The following is an 18,522-nucleotide window of genomic DNA, read 5'->3' on the forward strand; positions in this document are numbered from 1 at the left end:
GGCCTTTGGCCAGCGCTTTCCTCCTTTCCAGCCAGGAGGCTCTGATTGTTGGCCACAGCGCTGCCGGCTTCCAGCTGGCTCTTGCTTCCAGCTGCCTCTGAGCCCCCTGGTCAGGAGGTAATGCTGCAGAGTGATAATCATTGTAAAAATAAAACCCGTTGCTAGCCAGGCCAGCCAAGCTGCGTAGGAGGAGTGGAAAATTCAGGCTATGTGTTCTTGGCATGACAGATTATCAATAGCTGAGGTGTTCTGTGTGGAGAGCTGGATAAAGCCTGATCTGTGTGATGTCCCTCACCAGCCCTTGGATATCTCCTCAGAACTGGGCTCGGGGCTGGAGGGATAATGACAGGCTAGCTCTGTGATTGGCCTCCTTCTTGATATGAGCAACCCCTGGGAATCTGGGGTGGCCTTGGGAACCTCTGCATTAGAAATCAGGTGTGGCTGCCCTTTGCTGAATTCCAAGGGAGAACAAGTACTGGCCCTGCTTCCATGGGAGTATGGCCCAGCTTCCCCCCAGTTTATCCCCATCACTGACACACTTTTCTCACCTTGGTTTAACTCTGATGCCAGTTTGTAGTTGGCATTTGTCACATGGCATGACTGAAGCTTTGGAAATTCCATGTGAAATCCAAGTGTTATTTATTTACTTATTTATTTGGAAGAGGGGAGTCTATTTAGCTTTAGAACTTCTGCTTCCTGTACCCTTTGCTGTGTGGTTGACTTGAGGCAAGAGAAGGGAGACTTTCCTACCCACAAGGCAGGCAGGTCTTCAGCCACTCTTTAGAGCTTCCTCCAGTCCAGATGGAAGTGTCCAGAAAATATGTCATCTCTTCTGCCTTTTGTTGCTGATGACTCCCCTGTCTGTGTATCAAGAGATTCAGGACAATCCCATCCCTCCTCCTAACCTATACCCCCTCCTTACCTTGTTCTCCTCTCTCTTCCCCTTTCCTTCTCTTCCTCCCCCTCCTTCTTTCTTCTCTTCCTTATCCTTTTATCTCCCCTCTTTCCCTTCTTTTTCCTCCTTCTCTCTCCCTCTCCTTTTCCCTCCTACTCTTCCTCTTGCTCTTTCTCTTTTTCCTCATTCCCTTTTCTTCCTCCATTCTTTGACCCTCATCTCTCCCTTGGTATCCTTGTCTTTAAAAACACTGAGGACCTTGCTGGGCATGGCGGCACACACCTGTAAACCCAGCACTCAGGAGACAGAAGCAGGTGGATCTCTGTGAGTTCAAGGCCAGCCTGGTCTACAAAGTGAGTCCAGGACAGCCAAGGCTACACAGAGAAACCCTGTCACAAACAAAACAAAGCAAACAAAAACCACTGAGGACCACTCTAGCTTGTTGCATAGGCTTCAGAGAGATTCTTTAGGAAGCCTGCTCCTGACCATTGGCATGGAAGAGCTGTGTAAATCAGCAGGACACTGTGCTGTAAACCTTTCTTATTATCAAGTATTGTTCACCACTGTTTCATTTTATGAATGCTTCTTTGTCTTCCAAGAAGCCTTTCAGATTAAGCAGTGGTGGTGTTGAGGATGTGGGAGGTTTCTGCTTGTGTGCTTGGCTGCTTGATTTGCAGATGGTTGCCATAAATACTACAATGCCAGATTCTTATAATTGTGCTTCAAGTATTAATTTGTGGAGTAGGTTGGAGACAGAAATGGAGGTGGAATATCTCTGGTATCCACTGGAGCCAATGCAATTGTACTTTCTAGTAAAAGAGCCTTGAGAATTACATGGGACTCAACTCTTGCACTGAGTTGGACTGAACTCTTCCTATTACATCTCTTGGGTGTGTGAATGCAAATCAAATTGCGAAATAATAATTGCATGCCCTGCACATCAGCACAACGCTGGACACAGCTACATACAAACCACTCCCGCTGTGGCCTTCAGAGTTCTGTGAAGACCCATGCCTCGGTAACCCTGCAGTGAGTCTATGAGCACTGCTGTAGCAGTTGGAGGCACAATAGATACATGCGTGGAATGACAGAAAACTGATGAGGAAACAGATGCTGTGCTCTGAGTGAGAAAGAGCTCCTGCGGCTTGGTGCAGGCCTGGGCTAACGCTGGCTCTTCTAGGTTACTGGGTGAGAAGTCACTGAGTGGGTTATTGCCTTTCATTGTTCTTAGGGTTCAGAGAGTGGGATATCACAGGAAGTGCTGGAGACAGAATTTGACACCCAGAGCGGACGCTCAGTGGCAGTCTCCCTTTGTTGCAGGTTTCCTTGGGGTTAGTGTCAGGGCAGGGTAGACTGGTGGGGGGTCTCAGGGCCTACCTCATCTGTCCCTCTATAATTGGAGCAGGAGTGCATGCAGAGAGGGTCAAATGCTTTAAAAGGCCAGTTGGGCCAGAATGTAAAGCCACTGATAAGGGTAGCCTGACCTTGAGAACAGTGATGAGTTATGGGTGCCAGTGAGCAAAGAAAGATGAGGCTTTGAAAAATCTGCTCCAGTAGCTATGGGGGTGCTGGTTTGGAAATGAATAAAGTAGTGGAAGAGAGGCTGGATCACGTTCTCTTGCGCAGAGCATTCTGAAGGCCTGTCGTGTTCCAGTGCTCCTGCCTGCAAATGAAGGTGAGGCCAGTCATTGTGATGAGAGAAGGGGGAAAAAGTATAGTAAATGTTTTTTGACATTAAATTTATTTTGTTTTAGGAGTGGGGTAGGGGAACAAGGTGGGTTGTTCAATGCTTCAATCCCAGCACTCAGGAGTCAGAGGCAGGTGCAGAGCTCTGAGTTTGAGTTCAGGGCTATTCTGAGACCCTGTCTTAAAATACACACACACACACACACACACACACACAATATTATATGGTTGAGCAGGTTATATTTATATATTTAGGAATTATATATATATCATATATATAAAGAAAAAAAGTCATGAATTTGAATGGGAATAGAAGTTGAAGGGAGAAAAGGGAAAGATGATCTCTCTCTCTCTCTCTCTCTCTATATATATATATATATATATAAATTTTTAAATTAAACCTGGGGACCATTTAGAAGTGGAGTAGTAGAGAAAGAACACAGGTGAAACAGCCCATCATAGAAACACGGGGTCACGGGGACTCGGGCCCTCATCAGAGGGTCTTCTCACCTGTTCTGCGCTGAGCTTCCTCACTCTGTGGGAAAGGAAGCTGCAGGCGAGCAGGTGGAGCCTCACCCCAGCTCCGGAAGTTGCATGAGCAGCCCTCTGCAGTCCCAGCTCCAGAAGTTGCATGAGCAGCCCTCTGCAGTCACAGCATGCCCCAGATCCACTTCTAGAGAGATTCTAAAAGTTAAGCAAATGACAGCAAAGGGACCGCCAGCTTTGCTCAGGACTCTCACGGCACCTTGAATGGTCAGTCTGTTCTCTTTTCAAATGGAGACTGGCATTTGACTTTGGAAAGAAGTTTTTCCTGTTGAAATGGAAATGTTATCAGAGGCAGCATGAATCATAGAAAAGTGGAAAATACAGTGCTTTTGAGGCCATCTCAGGTAAACGGCAGGCGTGAGTGTAAATATTGACATGGAACCAGCAGGAAACAGGGAGAGGAAAAGGGGTCGTGGCATGAAATGGCTTTGACCTATTGGAAAGATGTTGTTCATGAATGTAATAAGATCTGAAGGAAAAGACAGACACAAAGAGATGGAGTCTCTATCAGTACAAACCCCTGATTGTATTGATCTTTCCAGAAACTATCAGAGGCACCTTCATTGGAAACACAGCTGTGGCCTGTGGGCTAATTTATTGCCAGGGTGAATTAGTGCAATCCTTTATTGCATAGTAGGATAAATTTGATAATCCTGAAATAAAATGTTCCATGTATATTGAGCTAGATTCTTAAAAGGAAACTTCCTTCGGTATAACTCTTGTCAGGTGCACATTAACAAAGCATACCACATACTGGGCACAAAGAAAGTTGCATCCTTCTTATTTTAGTGAATTCCTAAGAAATCCCATGCATCTTATTAGCAGGCAAGCCAGCATCTCTATCTGACTCTCTATGTGGGGATTATCCCTCCCTTTTGCCCTCAGAGAGCAGCACAATAAAGGCAATAGCAGCTCTCTCTTTACGCATCTTTTTGTTACTCAGGACTCTCCAGTTATTTAGAACTTTCCCAGTTCCCTCCTCTGAGGTTTTATGGATCTAGGCTGCACTTACTCCTCATCGCCCGCCACAGCCCCAGTGCAGTCCTGTGCTGCTGGCAACCATAACTATCTTGCTCAGGGGGCGATCAGGGTGGCCCCAGACTCGCTGACTTACACATTTACCACCGAAGGGGCCATATCTGCCCTAAGTCCCTCCATTCAAACAGTGGGCCAGGTTTTCTATAAAGCCTCAAAATAAAGGATCTTGAAACTGAATTTTCTGATTTTTAACATCTGTTAGATCCCTACTATTAAACACCACAATATACAGAGTTTGTCTGGGGATTGTTTTGTTGTTGTTGCTTCTTATTCCCATCTTAGCAGTCCTGGTTCAAGACTTGAGATCGTACCACCTGCGCTCACAGTGCATGCAGACCTTAGAGAATCTATCACCACCATATATTTTCACTGGCAAAAGAATATTTAACTTTATGCCCTGAGTCAATACACATAAGTTCACAAATACCACAAAGTTCCCAGATAGGTGCCTTGCCCCAAAAGGTTAATTTTTCCTATTCTGTGTACAGAGGGTATTAATCTTTCAGTGAAAAAGGATTTGGGCCTAGAATAACAGCTAGACAGAAGGGGCTATGTTGTCATATAGTTCCCTGGCTTTTCCAAAATCTTTTACTGACCCAATTTCTGCTGGTGAATCTAAGAGTGTGAGATGCAGCTGGCAAGAACAGCTGGGGAACAGTGAAGGAAGAAGAGATTTTGATGGAAGGAGAAAGGCTGGAGGATGGTAGAGCCAAGAGCCTGGAGAGGTGCATCATGGGTAGTGTGCTTCATGAGAAAGTTCTCTGTGTTCCAGCATTGGGCATCCGTGCTGATGGCTGCCAGGCCCATTGTTTTCCAAAGGCAGCTGTTCCGGGTGTAGTTAACAGAGCATAGCTGAGCAGGCCAGGCTGAGGGCTTGTCTGTGTGAGAAACATGATGCATAATTTATCATCCAAATTGGAATACACTTAGAACAAACAGAGCACTGTGAAGATAAACCAGGCACAGGTGTAAGCCAGAAAGGGCAACCAGGGGCTAGAATTGCTGTGTTTTGTAGATACTTTCTAATTGAGCCAATAACTGTGAAAAATAAATTATTCTGGTTACTAGGGAAGCAAAAGAGGGAAGGGAGACACAGCTGTACCATCCAAAGGTGAAGACATGGTTGGAGAGAAAAGAGTCATACACAGGAGCCTGGCAGCGAACATTTGAGGTGATGTTTAGCAAGTGCCAACCAAATGGTAGTCATGCAGTGTGGCAGGAAAGCCTGGGAAAAGAAGCCTATCCAGACGGGGACCCTCTGTAAAGTACTTAGTCTCTGCACCTCCACTGTGTTCTGTCCCGACTACTGCGTCACGACGGGAAGGATCCTCCTCCTTCTCTCTCCAGAGAGGGACATGTCAGGGTTCAAGCAGTTGCTCTGCCCCCCATTTTGAGAGCTTGAGCTCTTACTCTACCAGCATCAGCATCCTGAGTGCTAGAAAAACAAGCCTGCTTCCTCCCTCCAAGCTCTAATACCTTAATCTCGGACCTCCCACCTTCTGGAATTGTGAGGAATGAATTTCTTGTTTATAAGCTACCAAGTTTATGGTAATTTTTTGAAGAGCTGTATAAATGGACCAAAATAATTCCTATAGGTCTATCTTGTGCTAAGTGCAGAAATTAAACAAGATGTTGACTACAGAATGTTCAATGGTTCCTGACATAGAAGGGGTCAGGAGATGATAGCTGTCGTTCCTATTCTAGGGACCATACGAGAAACACAAAAGAGAAGCAGGGAGAGGACCATGCCTGGGGGAATCCAGGAAGGTTCTGGGTAGTAGCGCTCCTTATGTTGTAACTAACCTCATGAAGGAAAGATTTTGTTACTGCCAGTGGGCTAGGCTGTTGTCTAGATTCTTCTCTCTCGCTATCCATAAAACACTGTCAACTGAAGAGAAGAGCTGGCCCAACCAACACATGCAAGTATTATCTCACAGAGTGAAGGTCAGGAGTGTTCCCAAGGCTGGGGAAGTTGTACTTCTCATGCTTTTCTATGTCCAATTTGGTCACATACAGCACCTGAAATATGGCTAGCCCAAATTAGACCATGGCCATAAAATATATGCTAAGTTACAAACATTTAGAAATTTAGAAAAAGAGTTCCCTAATGATTTTTCTAAATAGCACCATGTTGAAATAATAATGCTGTTCAATACATTTTGGTTAAATACTCTTAAAATTACTCCCAATTGTTTTTATTTAATATTTAATGTGAGTATTGATGAGATCCTCCTGAGTACAGCATGAGCTCTTCTCTGTAGCTACAGAGAAGAGCTCATGCTGTACTCAGGCACTTGCGTGCTGTCTCCTGCCAGTGGAGGCTGTGTTATCAACCCAGCACGCTTCACCTCAGCTCCCCCTTCCCACCACAAAACCCACCAGGGCTATAACCTCATCTATCACTTTAAACTCTCACTTACCGGGTGTGGTAGCACCTTTATTCCCTGCACTCTAGAGCAGAGACAGGTAAATCTCTGATTTCAAGGCCAGGTCTATTTGGAGAGGCCCTGTCTCAAAAAACAAACAAGCAAAAGAATCCTGGATCTGGGGATGAAAGAGCACAAGGAAAGTTCCCCGCGCATGCCAGCTCTGCGGGGAGTTGCTGGCTGTGGGCCTAACTGGACTGAAGCTTTTTTCTGACCTGAAAGACTGAAAACTGCCCTTTGCTGCAGGGCCCTTTTTAAAACCTAACCTGTTACAGTTTCCTTTGAAGTGTGTGTGTTGGGGAGGGGGGAGAGAAACAGTAGACTATCTAGATTCTAATCAAAGTCGCTCATTTCTGCCTTCATTTCTGGTTCCACATCCCCAACAAGGTCAGCTTTCCATTTTAGAGGCAGTAGTGTCTCTATGACTACAACCTCCAGAATATTATTTTAGTTATTTCTGTAATCGTTATTAGGCACACTTAAAATTATGCTTAATTTTAGTAAGAGAATTCAGTCTCACCAAAGCTGACAGTTGTGCTTTTTCATGGATGAAATATATATTTTTTTTATTGTATTATTAGCAAGAATCATTTTGAAGACCAAGCCCTTACAATAGCACAGTGCAGCCAGGCAGATCTTTCCTGTCCTCCTCCCACAGGCCCTTGTTTGGTGAAGATCACTTTTTGCCAGAAATACCTGGTGAATTTATAGCTCCAATTCAGAAATAAATAACATCCACAGTCATGAATTAGAGAATGAAGCAATGCCACGGATTGTTCAGTCTTTGACTGATGAACAGCTCTCAAGACCCATGGAATTGTCTATCTTCCCCGACTGAGGCTCCCTATCTTCCTGAATGAACAAAAATAGTCATGGCGCCCACCGTCTGGAGTGACCAGGGATGTTCTTTCAGGGATATTCTCTGCCAGGGCTTGGGAAGAGTAAGATCTGTTGTTGATTTTGACTGTCATCTCAGTCACAGGGAGGAGGTCTGCGCCAGTGTCTGGTGGATTCTGGGAAGCCTGGTAGAACTCTGAGTCTTCCCCAGGAAGCTGGGCTTCCTCCCTTCTTTGTCTCATACACATAACATGAAATTTTTGTCTGTAGAAATAGCATCCATTGCATTCACAGCATTCATCACCACTATCCAAATGACTTTTTTGTCACTGCAAATAGAATGTGCTCATAAAGTATGGAGTCCCCACTCACTTCTGTTCTTCAAGCTCTTGGTAAACCCTCTTCCTGCCTGTTATAGGCACTGCAGGAATGTCTTACCAATAGTGAGCCTTCTGACTGGCTCCTGTTAGGGAGTGTGATGTCTTCAAGGCCTTTCTCTGTTGAAGCGTGTGTCATACCTTTACTCTTTTTAGGATTTCATTGTATATAAGCCACATTCTATTGGTGCATTTTTCTATTGAGTATTGGGATGCTTCCATCTTTTGGCTATGCGTGATTTTTGATCATTTGTGTGTAGTTTGTTTCCTGACATTAGTGATCAAATCTGGAACCACGTGTGCTAAACAAGCTCTACACTGAACTTCTGACTCTGAGTGGTTTGCTAAAAGATTGGGGGTGCCTTGAGGAAGCTCATCTGTCCATGGAGAGCAGCCACAGCTAATGATGAGGCTTAATCTAGAAACAATTGAAGTGATTATAACATAAATGCTTTAGAGGAAGACCAGTGGTCTCCTATCAGATAATGTGGATAATCCAAGAGTTGCTTTCTAGATGACCATGGACTCTTGACCTTAAAAATGAGCACTAGAGGGCAAAGCAGCAGCTGGGAAAAGCTTGACTGAAGGGCTGAGGAAAGCTTGCAGAGATGGACCTTAGATTCAGTGTAGAACAGACACACACACACACACACACACACACACACTCTTCATGTTTATATACCATTGTAGGGGGAGACACACATGCAAGCAATCTCGGGTACATGCACACACATGAGACTGTATATGCCACTGTGGGGGGAGGGCAGCAGAAGGCACCACCTCAGTTATGTGGTGCTTTCTGGTGGAACCAGCAAATCCCATAGGCTTGTGTGCCTTTAGAGAGCCTAGCCTAACTATGCCTCCAAGCACACTATTTGTGCCTGTGTTTTTTGCCTTACATATAGCATGAACCATCATGCCCCTGCCACTTAATCTGACTGCCAGTCTTAGCTGTGTGACCTTGGATAGCTCACCGGACCTCGTGTTTCAGTTTTGTTATCTTAAAGCTCCTGTGACTGTAGCGTCACCTCCAGAGGGTAGTCGTGAGGATGAAATAAATTAGTGTGTGCAACACTGTTCCTCCACCCGTGCTTGGGAGGGGTCTGAGCACTGCAGTAAGTTAGGCGGCCAGCCAGGGCCCACCCAGTGGGAGAAGGCAGGGAGAGGTGGCTCTTTTGTTTAATAAGGGGTGTCCTCATATTCACAAAAGACATGTTGCCACTTTTGTCACTGTCTCCACGTAAGCATTTCAGTCACTCTGGAAACTCATCGTGCCGCTTATGCATGGGACTCTAGACACAGCACCCACGGTATGATATGAATGACTGTACCCTGTGAATCCTATAGTCCACCAGGCAACATTATGATCAGTAGTACATTGAATCATTATATGCTCAAAAAGCATAAGTTCATTAAAACATTAAATACTTAGCATTTTTATACATCTGATTTTTTTTTTCACTTTTTAAAAAATAAGCCAACAAGGTGGTAGCCAGGCTCTCCTTGAGCTCAAGCCTTTGGGATGTTTTCTAAAGGAAGCAAAGCTTGTGTAGTCATGGCGGGAAGGGGCGAGTGGGTGGTGGCTCAGAGAGGCACTCTCCGCACATCCTGGTTCATAAGGAACTGTCATTCTCCCAGGCTCTGCACAGAAGAGCAACTCTGGTAAGCTGAGGGGAGGGATGGGCTGCGTGGCTGGGGAACCATGGCAGTTGCCATGATTTTCTTGTTGGAATGTTTTCAAGCACAAGCCTCAAAAACTACACCTCTGGCCTGCACCATTGAGTTCTTTCACACCACTGAAACTGTGGGAGGAACCCGCAGGCACCTTAATGTCAGCAGCCGTTCTCCTGTCTCTCTCTTTAAAGATTTATTTTTATGTGCATTGATGTTTTGCATGCATGTATGTCTGTATGAGGGCTCCAGATCCTCTGGAACTAAAGTTATTGACAGTTGTACACAGCTATGAGTGCTGGGAATCGAACCCAGGTCCTCTGGAAGAGCAACAAATACCCTTAACCACTGAGCCATCTCTCCGGCTCCCTCCTGTCTCTCTTGTCATGTGCTCAGTGGCAATGCAAATCAGACCTGTGGCCACCAGATGATCTCTGGCTGTGAGCATTGTCTGCTTTTCTTGGATGACAATCTGAAAATTACTGGGAACTTGAAAAATTCAATTTAGTAGTTTATGAGTAAAAGGTCTAGGATGCACCAAATATTTTTTATCTTTTGAAAATTTAAGTATGACAAAAAGGAGTGTCAGAATACCATTTTATTGAGAAAAATGAGATTAAATGAAAGGATTCTGTTGGAAACAAAGATCCTTCGATGATTTTTGAGAAGATAAAGACTGAAAAAATATGAATGTATCTTTATTTCCTTCACTCTTTTGTTTTTCTTTCATTATGTCTCATTTTTATTTATTTGGTCTCTTTTTTTCCCTACTACTAGGGATTAAATGCAGGGACTTCCACTCATTAGGTCACCACCTTACCACTGAGCTACACATCCAGACCTTTTGGGGACCAGGGAGAGTCAGGGTCTTACTAAGATGCCATGCTGGAAGTGAGCTCTGCATCCCACACTGGCTGTGAACTTGCCACAGCCAGTGGCAAATTCACAGGTCTCCTGCATAGCTCTTAAATACAATCCTCTGTTGCCTGTTTTTATTAGCAATGAGAACATCTCTCTTGGCTTCTTGTAGTCTTCTTTTTGTGATTTACTGCCCAGACTGGGGCTCCTACCTTCCCCACCCCAGTTCCTGGCAAGGGAGACACAGTCCTCAGCACTGGCTGAGTCCCATTACAACTTCTCTGCATCATGAGAGAAGGTGACAAGATGATGTCAGAGTTCTGCAGATGTCAGTTTGAACAGGGAAATCGCTGTTGGGTGTGCATTTGGTGTGTGCTGTGTCGACTTTCAGAGGCAGTGGGTATCTGGACTGGGTTTCCTGGTAGAGTCACTGTGACTGAACAGGGTACAGTTCAATCTCTGGGGTGTAGTGTCAGTACTAGACCTATTGAGAGAACGCCTGTCGGTTCCTCAGCTGTTCACATTGTCTTCAGTCAGCTTTCTCCTAGCACCGGAAATGAAGAGGACTCACCTAGGTTGCACACCACTTAGTTGTCATGGAGTCTTCCTGGTAGAGTTTTACCAGAGAAGCGAGTCTTTAGCTAGCTACAATGTCATGTTCTTCAAGGATTTAGTCAATTAAAAGTTATATCATTATATGCCAAAAACTATGTTTAAGAGGTGTGTGGTAACCATGTGGATGCCATAGGTGGATAGAAGGAAAAATAACTCAGAAGTCCAGCCAGCAAAAGTGAGGGAAAACAGTTTGCTTTGCACTGAAAGACTTGAAACTCTAATCTCATCACCAGACTGAGTCAGCATGAGCTGTTCTGTGCCTGCCTCTATGGCTTGCACCCTGTGAAGTCTGAAGTGGACGTGAAATAAAGACACAGATCCTTGGACAGTAACTGTCGTTGTCAGTACTGTTGCTTGATCGTGTTTGGGGCAGTGTTCAGCCTCACCACACACCTCATCTGACCCATACTGCATAAGGTATTGTTTTACATATGTGAATTTGTGGCCCAGCCAGCTAAATGACATGCTCAGGGGATCAAGCAAGTATATGACAGAAGAGGGACCACTACACCTGATGACCTGAGTTTGACCCCCAGGATCCACATGATGGGAGAGAAACAGCTCCCACAAATTGTCTCTGCCTCCACAGGCACACTGTGGCATGTATATACACAGTAAATGAATACATTTAATTAGAAAACAATAAAGAACAAGAATTAAAACTTATACCTTTAACTTCAAAACTCATATCTTTTGCTCACCACCAACCAACCTTCTTGACTCTTAGTATTTCTGAATTCTGTGTTTTCACCAGAAACCAAAATCCTCCTCAATGATGTTCCCTCTCTGAGCATCAGTTTCTTTGCTGTAACATGAGATAAGTAGGTCACAGACTCAGGGAGGTTAGCTAAAAGGTGGGTGTGGGGATTCTTGATAAATTGCACAGGATTACAAAGATGCTTGAGTTCCATTCATTTCACTTATATGTGACATGGTGTGCCATAGTGAACAAAGCAGGAACTTCAAGTTCCCTGTGACTGGAATTCAACTCTGTCCTCAGCTCATACTCTCTGTCCAGTCTTGAAGAAATTATCTCATTTCCCTAAACCTTGGTACCCTGTCTGTGTAGTGAGGTGAGCTATTCTTTCCCCGCAGGGTTGTCATGGGGATTAAATGACACAGTGTACAGAAAACATTTAGCAGATGCCAGGACTGTGAACAGTGACGAAGCAAGAGTGACTCTTAGGCTTGGGGTCATAGAGATGCATTGCAGAGCAGGTCACGCTGGTAAGGGCAGGTAGCCAAGAAAGAATAGGCTGTGCCACTCCCCATTGCCCTCATCCCCCTCCCACTCCTGTGGACCCTTTCTCCCAACAAGTCCTCTTCTGCTTTCTCTCTCTATCTCTCTTTCTCTTTCTCTCTCTCTTTCTTTCTTTTTCTTTTTCTTTTTGGTTTCAGTATATTTATATCCCAAGGGTGCCCGTCCCTCCTCTCCTCGCAGCCGCACCTTCCCTCCTTTCCCTTTCCCCTCTCCCTTCCCTTCAGAAAAGGGAGCCCCTTCCTCCACATCAGTACTCCCAGCACACCAGTCCTCTTTTTGTTTGTGACCCACTTGAGCTTATTGGATTATTTATAGGCGTGTGAAGGTTACTTACTAGATTATGAGCACTTGCCACTGTCTGCATCACTGAAGACATCACTGTCCCTCCTTCAGCAACCATTAACTACAGAAAACCATTCAGGGAGCAGTGGGGCCTCGTGAGCACCTCACATCTGTGATGGGCAGTTGATGGTGCCTAGCTTTTTTTAGTGTAGGTTCTGGGGATTGAACTCGGGTCCTCAAGCTTGTAAGGCTGACGGGACCATCTCCCCAAATCCTAATTTTATATTAAAAAAAAAATCTTTGCAGAGTTTGTATAAACTGTGTTGAAAAGAAAGTGTTGGCTGATTCTCCTCACTTGAGTCTCAGCTGCCAGTTTCAGTGCCCATTTCCACACCGTCAGAAACTGCCTAGGCCCTTTTCAGTCAAGGCTTATGTATATTTTAAGCAAGAGATGTGTATTAGGGTTCTCTAAAGGAATAGAACTAATAAAATAAATGTGTGTTTGTATGTGTGTGTAGATATAAAATGAATATACATGTGTATTTCCATTTTAGTATTTAACAAATGATTTCAACTTAATATTTAATGAATATGGTCATTTTAATATATATAATTTCTTAGAGTGTTTTAAAGGCTTGTGACCAGCTAGTTCAACAATGGCTGTCTCCTGACAGGAAGGCTGAGAATACAGTGGTTGTTCAGTCCCCAAGGCTGTTTTGGTGGTCCGATCTGGTGCTGGAGTCCTAGAGGAGTTCTACGAGTATTCCTAAGGAGTTGCGGGTCTTCAGTCTCTGCTGGAATCCAGATGAGCTAGCTAGGTCCTAACACAGTGGAGGAATGCCTGCCTCAGCAGCAGGCAGATGAACTCGCTGCAGAGGGTAGGACGAGCATGCAAACAAGCAAAGCTTTCTTTTATGTCTTTGACGTGGGCTGCCACCAGAAGGTGTGACCTAGGTGGCAGCCCCACCTCAAATGATCCCTCAGGAACGTCCCTCACAGAGCTGATTCCAGATGTGGGCTCATGGACAGCCAAGGTGACAGGTTGACATAATGAAGGGCATCTTTATCCAAAAGAGAAAAAATAAATTATTCTGAATTGATGGAGGAGCGTGAATAATAAATTTGAGGCATTTTCTCCTCTTTTAATTACTAAATTTTCCCCTTTTCAGATTTATTTTTATTATTTTTTATTATGTGCCTGTGAAGGTGTGTGCACATGAGTGCAGGTGTCCCCTGGGACCCACAGGTGTCATTACCCCCTGGGGCTTAGTCCCATGGGGTTATGATCCACCCAATATGGGTGCTCGGAAGGGAGGGTCCTTCCTAGGAGCAGTGTTTGCTCACTAATAACTGCTGAGCTGTTTCCTCTTTTGGTGCTTCTAGTCAGGTCTTCTCTTCGTGCTGGTGAGGACTCCCAGTGAGCTGGGAGTGAGCTGTTCGTCCCTCAGCTTTCCCTGGGCAGCCAGGAAGGCCTGGCTTTCTCAAGCCCCTCCTGACCCCCTCCACTTACCCCAGGGTACGGCATAAAAGAGCTTCTTTCCTCTCTATAAAAAAAGCAGGAGTCCTAGCTGTGGATGCCGGGTGAGTCTGATTGTTTCCTGCTCCCACGGTGGGGATACAAGTTAGCGGACATTCTCATAGGCTGTTTCCTGATTGAGTTTGACCTTGACAGAGAAGACACACAGCAGATAAACTAACATCAAATCAGGATGCCCGGCCTACCCGAAGTTCCGACTGGAAAGATGTTTTCAAGCTTCAGCAGCAGAAGCTTTAAACCACACACCAGGGCTGAGGACGAAACCCTGTGGGCAGGGGCCGACCCATAGAATCTTGGGCTAAGCATGCCTAGGCCCAGGGCTCAGTCCCAGCACCCAAAAACAAAGACAGAGAGAAGGAAAATCCACTGAAAGTTCTGCCTAGTCTAACTGCCTGTTAGCTGGGGAGAGAGACTTCTTGGTTATGTTGGGGTTATTCCCAAGTGAACTTTGAATTACCTGATGTGAAGCTTTGGTTTTCTTTGAAAACAGAGTTATTTAAAGTTTGATCATATTTACCCCCAACTCTTCCCAGATTCCGTTCCCACTACCATTCAAGTTAATGTCCTTTAAAAAATGTTCACACACACACACACACACACACACACACACACACACACTGCAATAAATATAAAACTCTCCAAATCCAGTTTGTGCCGTCTGTAACTCATAGGTGTGGGGTGATCCAGTGGAATGTGGTTTACCTACCAGGAGCCATCTCCTTAAAGAAAACCAATTCTCCCTTCCCCAGAAGCCGGCAACTGCCTTTGCTAAAGGTTGAGGCTCATAATCACCCCCTCCTCATTAGCTTAATCTAATCATTGACAACCTTAAGCTACAAAAACATCTTTAAATGCTTCAGAATCTTTGTAAACTAATGAGGACTAAGACAAGGAACAGGTTATTGTACTAAGTGAATATCACTGTTGAAATACAGTTTTTAATATTTTGAAAAATGGATCCAACTCACTTTTAATCCATGGCACCTGCTCACATGTAATTTGTACTGGGCTTCAATATCCTTTTATTACCAATTTCTCTTTGAATACAATCAAATCTTCCTTTTGCATAATTTTATGATGATGGAAAGTGCTACCCTTAAAGAAACAAGCAACTGGCTTGGAAAATTGGAGCTATGTTTTCTATTATTTCATGCACTGTTACAAATGCCCAGGGGCAGGGGAATATTGGCAAATCCATGCCCCATTACTCAAACAGAGTCACTGCTCACCATACCACACCCTGCCTTTACTGCTTTCTCCTTTGACAAAATTGTTCACATTAATTTCACATTGCCTTCTGGTATTCTGTAGTTGTAATCATCCTCAAAGTCTGAATTTGGCTGTGAGAGCAAACATATTGGAGTCTTCAGAAGAATTAGGCCATTACTTTTACCCATTTGCATTATGGTTTTATTTGTGCTTCTGAGTATGTGCTCTGCTTACCTCATAAATTTGAGGTGTTTGCTGGTTATGCATGGCAAATGCACCACTCTAATGTCACTTCTGCTTAATTCATCTTTGCAGCTTGCCACAGAGGCTGTACTTGCTGGTGTCATGGCTGCTGAGATGCACCTGCTAATAAACTCTATTCAAGCAAGATTAAGCTTGAATGACCAGAAGTTACATTGATCTAGAAAAGACAGAAAATGGTTTTCTTTGCACTTGCCTTTAATGAGGTCAGTACATTTCCAGGTCCTGCAATTCAGACATTTTTAAGTGTGTGACTACCTCTATGTGGGAGCCAAAGGCAACAGGGTGTTTCTGCTTGTCCGGGCCTGGTGAGCAGAGGGGCAGGTGTTAGGGTTCATCTCTGCATCCCACATGCTCATGTGCTTGACCACTTGCTCCCAGATCGTGCTGATAACTGTAGAACCTTATGGACATGGTTCCTACCTGGCAAGCTAAGCCACTGCAGGGGCTCTAAGGGGATTCACTTCTGGTTTCTGCCTGAACTCTTTATTTCTAATTGGCCTCCATGAAGTAACCAGTCACAAGCTCCACCACCACAGACTGAGCCACTCCACCATGATGGGCCGTCCCTTTGAATAATGAGCCAAAATAAATCCTCCTCAAATTGCCTCTGTCAAATATTCTACCACCACTATGAAAACAGTGACTAATACTGTAAGTCTGATACTACATGGAACCTTGTTTGACCTACTTACAGACACTTGGAAACCTTTCTTTCTTCCTTCATTCCTTCCTTCTTTACTTCCTTCCTTTCTTCCTTCCCTTCTTGATTGACGGCTTGATTGATTTATTCTAGTGTTGTGCCCTATCTGATGGCATTTGCTGTAACATGAGGACTGGTGACATCCATGGGAATTCAGGCAGACTCTTATTAGCATCTAGAAGGAACCGGAAGCATTTTTGAGCTCTCTGGTGTGACAGTGATGAGGTGGGCTCACACAATGATCTCTGAGTAAGCCCACCCAGACATACCAGAGGTGCCCTAAAAATAATGCTGGTTTGTCCTGGTTGCACCCACAGCTTGTCCTTCAGATGCTGGAGCCTTCACTTGGATGCATTCTAATTACTTTGTGGCTATACATTCAGCATGGATTCCTTTAGATTTTACTTTCTCTGAATATGGAATAAAAGTAGCAACCAGAGAGTACACAGACAAACAGGAAGACACTTGAGCATGTGCACGCACGCGTGGGCACGCGCGCGCACGCACACACACACACATACACACCATCCTCCCTAAGCCTCTACTCTGATTTCTTCCAGTCCCTGTGCTGACAAAGGAGAGTGCAAAAGCATTCTGCCTCTGCCACTGACCCTCGGCTACCTAACCTTAGGCTAATACTTAAATCTTTACTCTGATTCTTTAATATGGAGATTCTCTTTCACACAACATTTCAAGGATCTACTGAAAAAATGGTGTGGACATTCTGTAAATTTATATAAGATTTATACAAGGTACTATATTTCACTTGAGTTTGTTACACAGGGCACTGATAAGCATGTGCTCTGAGTCAGTCAATGTTGGTGGTAAGAATGAGTGTATTTAAAACATCAACTGGTTTGATTGTAAAAGTAGTATTCTCTGTTTTACTAAGAATTTTTATAAGCTGAACAGAAGGTTGAGAAGCAAAAAAGAACAAATCAAATGAAAACTGAGCCAACTGAGTTATAAGTCAATCAGTAGGTTTTTATTGAGTAACTAGTTTGTTCTGAATCTTGTCCCTCAGTATTGGGATTGTGAACAAAACAAAACCAAATCTGTGACTTCATGAAGCCTCCATTTTAGTAGAGAAAGATAAGCAATAAACATAATAAAGCTGTTAGTGTGCTGGAAGTTGAAAGTACTAAGGCAGACAGTAAAGTACTCAAGGAAGATCTGGCATTATGATTATAACCAGGGATCTGAGGAGAGACACCACTGGAAAGGTGATATGGGGGTTATTGTGAAAGAGGTGAGGCGTGCGTGGTGAAGATGGGTTCTCTTTTAGCTGCTTTGAACCCAGAGCAAACTCATGCTGGACATATAACCAATATCGAGTCTCCTCGGAGAAGACCATAAAGGATAAGATTAGAAACACTATGTATTTTTCTTGTCATGTGAGTAGAAGAGCTGTGGTGTGGTCCTGCCTGCACAGTGTTGGTTCCTGAAGCAGAGTTCCTTGTTAGTGTGGACTGGGTTCTTCAAGGAATGCATATCTTGTTCCGTAGCTATGTAAGAACAGAGTACTGTATGCCTTTGTCCAGGTGGGCAAAGAGCCCAACCTTGAGCAAAAGAAATGCCTGTCCATGACAACAGTCATCAGCTTGTCAGTGACAGCAGATACCTCCTAAGCAGGCATCATCTTCTTGTCTCTTCAAAGAAAGACTTCAGCTGAGAGACACATGGTTTAAGCAAAGCAAATTACACAAGTGAGTTCTCCAGTGTGGACATTTAAGAAGTTTCTTATAGGCCCCTACCTCCTTTGACATCAGTGCTTAGTTCTTCTTCTTGGGTACCACCTTCATTTCACCCCATTGCACTCGGCATGCTCTGGAGCTAAGATGTTGCTCTCTGTGGCTTTTCCTCCCTTGGTTGTTGGGATGTTCTCTGGTGGGCATATGTGGGCCACAAGAAAGTGCCCTATCTTTTCATTTCTAAGATGGTGGCACAAAACTACTTCACCTCAAGATGTCAAGCCACAAAGCAGTATTTTAACTACCAGGAGACACTACCAGGAAACAGTAGTTTCCCTGGTTACCTTGTATGTTATTCTCTGCCCGTCTAGTCAGGATGTACTTAACAACAAAAAGGACCTATCTACATGACACCCCTTCTCTCCTGCTCATCATGCCTGCCTCACTACTTCCTCTCACAGTATGAGAAAGAAAATACAGAACAAGACAGACTCTCCTGCAATTGGTTTAACATCTGGCTGGAGAAGCTGATCTGGAACAAAATGTAAATAACTAATTCCAGATGTAGCTAAATGCAAGATGTGACTGCAGTGTGCAAAGGAAGCCCTCTGGATGACCAGAGGTCTCTG

General features: G+C 44.4%; 1 protein-coding gene across 3 annotated transcripts in view; it reads left to right on the forward strand.

The window, feature by feature from the left end:
* Ncald (neurocalcin delta) overlaps window positions 1-18,522 on the forward strand; it is a 352,410-nt gene that overhangs the window by 301,121 nt on the left and 32,767 nt on the right. The window lies entirely within an intron of this gene.

The sequence above is a fragment of the Psammomys obesus genome, unplaced genomic scaffold, assembly GCF_907164565.1.
Source record: "Psammomys obesus unplaced genomic scaffold, mPsaObe1.curated_primary_1811, whole genome shotgun sequence".
Classification (NCBI taxonomy): domain Eukaryota; kingdom Metazoa; phylum Chordata; class Mammalia; order Rodentia; family Muridae; genus Psammomys; species Psammomys obesus.